Source organism: Rana temporaria, chromosome 2 (genome assembly GCF_905171775.1).
Source record: "Rana temporaria chromosome 2, aRanTem1.1, whole genome shotgun sequence".
Taxonomy (NCBI): domain Eukaryota; kingdom Metazoa; phylum Chordata; class Amphibia; order Anura; family Ranidae; genus Rana; species Rana temporaria.
In genome coordinates, this window is record NC_053490.1 from 332,805,663 (window position 1) to 332,812,580 (window position 6,918).

Sequence of the window (6,918 nt, forward strand, 5' to 3'; positions counted from 1 at the left end):
GCCATCGGCTGCTGTTCTGCTCCAGGGGACCCCCGCGGAGGCGCTTCCTGCCCGCTCCTGCTCCACCGCAAGGGACTTGGACTAGGCCTGCACAAGGCCGCGGCCTGGATTTTACTCTGTGGCCCCCCCGGTGGCCACGATCCCGCCCACCACACAGGCGGATCCGGTGAGCGGACTGTTTGCTGGGGAGCCCCCCAGAAGGACTGGCAGATGCGTCTGCCTCCCCATTGATCCGGTCCCCCCCCTTGCTGAGAGCTGCGGCCTTGCTGTTCCCACACCTGGGGGGTACTATTGCCGTGTGTGTGGCCTGCCGAACTGTATCTCTCCCCCCTCTGCGGCTGACTGCTACCTGGCGACCCCTGGGATAGGGAGCCGGGGGGCGTCCAGGGGCTTTAATTGGGGACGCAGAGACACTTGAATGAGGCGAGGCCGGTCAGGATCAAAGGGTGGTAAGGGGAAGACGTACAAATTCCCTCCTTTCCCGGAGTCCCCCCAGCTAACGCCAGACCCCCTGGCTACCCCTCGGGCCACTCGCGGCCAGCACAGGGCGTCACAAACGGGCCCAATGGAGGCTGAAGGAGAGAGGCCCCCGTGGCTGGCGGAAGTTATGGCGGCTATAGCCATGTGTCAATCCACACTCACGGCTAAAATAGAGGCAGTACAAATGGACGTTGGCCTTATCAGACAGGACATGGACAAACTCAGGTCCAGGGTGACAGAGACTGAACAGAGAGTCAGTAACGCAGAGGATATAGTTGCGGAACACAGCGCAGCACTGCGCTCGCTTCAAACTAAGGTCAAAGCCCTGGAGTATAGAGCTGAAGATGCAGAGAACAGAAATAGACGCAACAACCTGCACATAGTCGGCCTGGCGGAGGGCGCAGAGGGCAACAACCCGACGTGCTTTGTAGAGGACATGCTACGCAACCTTTTGCCTGATGCACGCCTGTCCCCTCATTATGCGGTGGAGCGGGCTCACAGGATTCCACCCAGGCCTGGCCCTCCGGGAGCTCCTCCTCGCACGTTCATCCTCAAACTCCTCAACTTTCGGGACAGAGATGAGGTCCTCCGTGCATCTAGGGCGGTGGGGGATTTGAGGTTCCAAAACAACAAATTGATGATCTTCCCTGACTACTCTATAGAAACGCAGAAGCTGAGGAAATCGTTTGATCATGTGAAGGCGGGACTGCGGGCTCGCAACATCCGCTACAGCGTTCTCTTCCCGGCCCGCCTGAGAGTCCAGGATGGTGAGACAACCCGCTTCTTCACTTCCCCGAGAGACGCCTCTGCCTGGCTGGACTCCCTGCCTCGAGACCAGCATCCAAGAGCTTGAGCCGTGAGTACCCGCTGAAGACCCCTTTTTGTACTCTGGGCCCCGTCCTTGGCCTCGCCCGGGCGGGCGCTGCACTATTCCTCTGGTTTGGTGCTCGCCCACAGCGTCTGTTGCAACTGTTGTGCCCGTTGATGCTGTGGTTGCCTTTACGGAGTGCCCAGGGACTCCCCACGTGTGGGATACTAAGATGGTGCCCCTGGTTGGAAGAACCAGGAGACTTCCGCAGCTGAGACTTCCTGTCACCCAAGGATTTGACAGACGGGCCTGCAATCCTTACGAATAGATGGTTTACTTATTCCCCTTTCTTACTGGAGGGACCTTTTGTTTTCATATGCCTTTTTGATTTTTATTTTAAATCTATGTTCCCGATAGTCTGAGATATCTCCGGCGGATGCTACAGCTAGGAGGACATAGCGCAACTCACTCCTTGACCCCGCGGAACTTACGGGGGTTTGGGAGCGGCTCTTGCACAGGACCCCCCTTTGCAGCCGGCGAGCTGTTTTTTGGTTTTGGGATGGAAACCTGCCTCAGTTTTAAGGGGTTGGGTGGGGTGGGGGGAGGGAAGGGTTCCCATGTTTGGGATGGTTTATGGTTTGTGTTTTATTTTTGTTTTCTTCAAAAAAGTGTCTTGCAAGTAGGTTCTGAATATGCATTACTTAAGTCAGCGTCAGGTGTATGTTGGGGGTGTCCCTTCCGAGTCAGGAGAGCGGTCTCAGGGGGTGGGCGCCCTTGTCATCCTGAGATAATTTCCCCCAGCTGCAGGTATGTCAGCTATTAATATACTGTCATGGAACACTAGGGGTCTAAACTCTCCAACGAAACGGTCACTGGTATTTCAATTTATTAGGGCTCATAGCCCACATATTTGCATCCTCCAGGAGACCCACCTGGTGGGTAGTAGAACGCTGGCCCTGAAAAAACCCTGGATAGGGCATCACTACCACTCCACTTATTCCAACTTCGCCAGGGGTGTTAGCATTCTGGTGCACAAGTCCCTCCCCTTTAGGCTGCTCGACTTGACACTTGACTCGGATGGCAGATATGTCGTAATTCATGCACAGATTAGGTCCATGAGGTTGGTTATAGCAGGGGTATATCTGCCCCCTCCTGCATCGATCTCTCTTCTACACCGAATCACCTCGAGAATAGCGGATTTTGCTAGCGATAATTTGGTCATAATGGGAGACTTTAACATGGTCCCGGATCAGAGCGTTGACAGGATGTCCCAGAGCGGATCCTTCCACTCCGGTCTAGTGGAGTGGGCGGAGCTGTATGGCTTGACGGATGTGTGGCGTTGGAGGAATCCTCACTCCAGGGCTTACACCTGTCACTCTGCATCGCATAGGTCCTTCTCCAGAATAGACCTGGCGTACCTGGGGGGCCTGGCACTGCCTAAGGTTCAGGACATTAGGATTCTCTCTAGGGGCATCTCGGATCATGCGCCGCTTCTCCTGACGCTGGAGCTCTCTTCGGCCCCGGGCACAGCTTTGTGGAGGTTGTCCAGGTTCTGGGTGTCGGACGAGGCGGTGGATGGTCACTTTAGGGAGGCGCTGCAGGAATACTGGGCTGTCAACCCCGGTTCGGCCGGGCCGCTGTCGGTCTGGGATGCCTTTAAAGCCTACACGCGGGGACGGTATCAATCAATAATAGCTAAGGTCCGGAGGGAGAGGAGGGCCAACTTGGTGGGAGCAGAGGGGAGGGCAGCTCTGCAGGAAGCACAATATGTCCGTTCCAGGGATCCTTGTGACTACGACGCTCTTCAGTCCCTGACGGGGGAGGTGGTGCGGATTCGCACCGCTCTCACCCAGAAACGTTTACTCGCCCAATCGCAGCGTATATTTGAGCAGGGGGAGAGATCCGGGAAGCTACTGGCCTGGCTGTCACGGGAACAATCCGGGGGGATGTGTGTGCCCTGCATACGTGGACCGGGGGGAGACCTACTGTACGCCCCTGACGAAATTAACGACTGCTTCGTCTCCTTCTACAAAAGCCTCTACAGCTCCAGGGCTGGGTACTCTAGTGACGACCTGGCCTCCTACCTAGATCCCATTGACATCCCAGTTCTGACTACTAAATACCGAGAACTGCTAGATGCCCCTATAACTTCTGACGAACTCTTGAAAGCTCTTAAGACCCTCCAATCGGGTAAGTCGCCGGGCCCCGACGGTATACCGGTTGAATTTTACAAACAATACTCTGAGGACTTGACGGACAAACTGCTCGGTATGTTAACAGAGGCGCAGAGGGTGAGGGAGCTCCCTCACTCCCTGAGTGAGGCTGTGGTGGTGGTGATCCCTAAACCGGGCAAAGACCCGACCGTGTGCTCCTCATACCGCCCCATCTCACTGATAAACGTTGATGCAAAACTCCTGGCCAAAGTCTTGGCCAGGAGGCTAAACACAGTCATAACTGCTTTGGTACATCCAGACCAAACGGGGTTCATGCCAGGGAGGGGAACGGACATTAACATTAGAAGGCTTCATACGCATATGGACAGGGCGCGGCCGGAGGCGGCAGGGGTAGTGGCGTCTTTAGACGCCGAAAAAGCCTTCGACTCGGTGGAGTGGGGGTTCCTGTGGGATGTCCTTGCGCGGTTTGGCTTCGGACCAAACTTTCTGACATGGCTGGGGATGCTTTACGCTGATCCCAGGGCCAGGGTCCGCACGAATGGCCTCCTCTCAGACACTTTCCCCTTGGGTCGGGGCACGCGCCAGGGATGTCCGCTATCGCCGGGACTGTTTGCCCTGGCGGTTGAGCCCCTTGCCATTGCCCTGAGGGCTGAGGCCGAGGTCAAGGGCATAGCGGTGGGGGATATAGAGGAGAAGGTGTCCCTCTATGCGGACGACACTCTACTCTACCTGGCGGATGCATCTCAGTCGCTACGGAGAGCACTTGACCTATTTGAGGAATTCGGCCGGTTCTCAGGAATCCGCATAAATTGGGGTAAGTCCGTTCTCTTCCCACTGCACCCCTCGCTCCCCAGAGTAGATACTGGAACCCCCCTCCAATGGGTAAGCGAATTCACATATCTAGGCATTCGGATTAGTAACACCTCACAGGAATACATAGAGGGGAATGTACGGCCCCTCCTTTCCCACCTCACTGACAAATGCACGGCCTGGCGCACCCTCCCACTAACCCCAGTTGGCAGGGTGAACCTGCTCAAAATGGTGTTCCTCCCTAAGTTCCTCTATTTCTTCCGCAACACCCCTTCCCACATTCCCAGAACTTTCTTCAGGCGACTGGAGGGGGTGCTGACCTCTTTCATTTGGGCCGGAAGGCCACCCAGAGTTGCGAGACAGATACTGTATCTCCCCCTATCGGGGGGTGGACTGGCCCTCCCAAATTTTTTGTTGTATTACTGGGCGGCTGTCCTAGTTACGGTGCGCTGGTGGTTCTCCCAGCCCAGACAAAACCCGGCGGTGAGGCTGGAAGCTGCCATACTGGGGTCATACGCTGCGTTGTCTAATCTGGTGTACAGGGGTCCCGGCGCTCCCCATCCTCTGACGGCGTCCATGAAGACGACTGTTAGGGTGTGGCGGGTGGCCAGAGCTATTTACGCTAAACCGAATTGTATTTCTCCACACACCCCACTGTGGGGTAACCCCACCTTGCCTCATCTCTGCGATCTGCCCGAACCCTCACAGTGGGCCAGACGCGGGATCACCACCCTTAAACACGTTATAGCAGATGGTAGGGTCAAGCCCTTTCAGGACCTGAGACGACAGTACTCCCTCCCTGGCTCCCTCGAGTTTAAATACTTTCAGCTGAGACATGCGATGAAGGCCCAATTCCCGGACGCACTGACCCTGGAACCCGACTCAATTGAGCGACTGTTGACGTCGAGCGCAATGGGGAAGCCCCTTTCCACTCTGTACATGTACCTGACGGTGGCCCATGATGTTAAACTCACCCGGTTAATGGATAAATGGAGGGGGGACATTCCAGCTTTGGGGGAGGAGGAATGGGAGGAATGTGTCTCCACATACATCCCATCCATGATAGCAGCTAAGGACAGGTTTCTCCAGCTCAAGTTCCTACATAGGGCCTACTTCACTCCTCATAGAATGGCCAACATATACCCGAATCTTGATCCGAACTGTCCTAGATGTGGGGTCGAGGTGGGGACATTCTGGCACATGGTATGGGACTGCCCGAAGCTTCGGCCGTATTGGGCGGGGGTAGCAGAGAGGCTTAGCGACATAGGAGGGACCAGAGTGCCGTTGGACCCCTTGGTGCTCCTTCTGAGTCATTTGGGTGAGGTCGAGGGAGACAGGTACACTAAGCTATGTATTACGTTCTCACTGTTCTATGCTAGGAGGGAGATACTGCTACGGTGGAAGTCGGTAGGACCTCCCACCCTTGGATCCTGGAGAAAGGCGGTGGACTCGGCTTTGCCCCTTTACAAACTCACGTATGAGAGTAGGCAGTGCCCTGCTAAGTACGATAAGGTCTGGTCGGCCTGGGTGGACGCACCGGGATGGGGGGCCGGGGGGTTGGGGGACTAAGATGGATTCCCCCCCCGCCCGGAATGGGGGCCGTTGCCCCCCCTCTCTCTCGGGGCGCTGCCCACTTCGATCGGCTGCTGGGGTCCTCACACGTCTTGGGGGTTGTCTAGGGACTTGGTGCAGGGGCGACGGTCTTTTGCCCGTGGGTACTCTGAGGAGTACTCCGGTGATCTGCGCCTGGTGGCTTACGGTTGGGGTGGACTGGGGAGGGAGGGCTATGGACTAGCATTTCGTGGCTTATTATACTAGTAGTATTTTCCCTTTTCTTTTTTGGATTGCCTTTGTTCATGATCTGCAAATGCTGAAATCACTTGTTTCTGACTGTCATTGTTTCTATGCAAATCTGATTGTCGAATAATGCATATCTTGTAATGCTGTTTTGTTAATAAAAAACCTCTTTCTGTTAAAAAAAAGTATGGATGTCGGGACAGCGTCGGGTTTTTACGTCGTTTACGTAACTCGTCACGAATAGGCCTTTACGTTAATTACGTTGCCGTCGAAAACAATGTATTTGCGCCATACTATGGAGCATGCGCACTGGGCTACTTTTACGGCTGGCGCATGCGCAGTTCGTACGGCGCGGGGGCGCGCTTAATTTAAATAGAAGCCGCCCCCTTTGAATTACGTGGGGATACGCCGGGCCATTTACACTACGCCGCCGCAAATTACGGAGCAAGTGCTTGGAGAATACGGCACTTGCTCCTGTAAGTTGCGGCAGCGTAGTGTAAATAGCTTACGGGATGCCGCCGCAGGATGTACGGGAATCTGGCCCACAGTGTGTAGAGGATATATATACATCCCAGGTGTTGTACATATATTTATACACTGTATAGTTTAGCTAGATCAGTTCTTCTAATTTACTGGCAGGCAGTTGATTGTGCTAGCTGCAGTATTCTCACGTGGTGTATTGCCTGTGTCCTCTGTAGTTTGCACCTAAAGCTACTGCCCGTGTCCTCTGTAGTTTGCACCTAAAGCTACTGCCCGTGTCCTCTGTAGTTTGCACCTAAAGCTACTTGGTGTGTACTGCATGTGTGCTCTGTAGTTTGCACCTAAAGCTACTTGGTGTGTACTGCATGT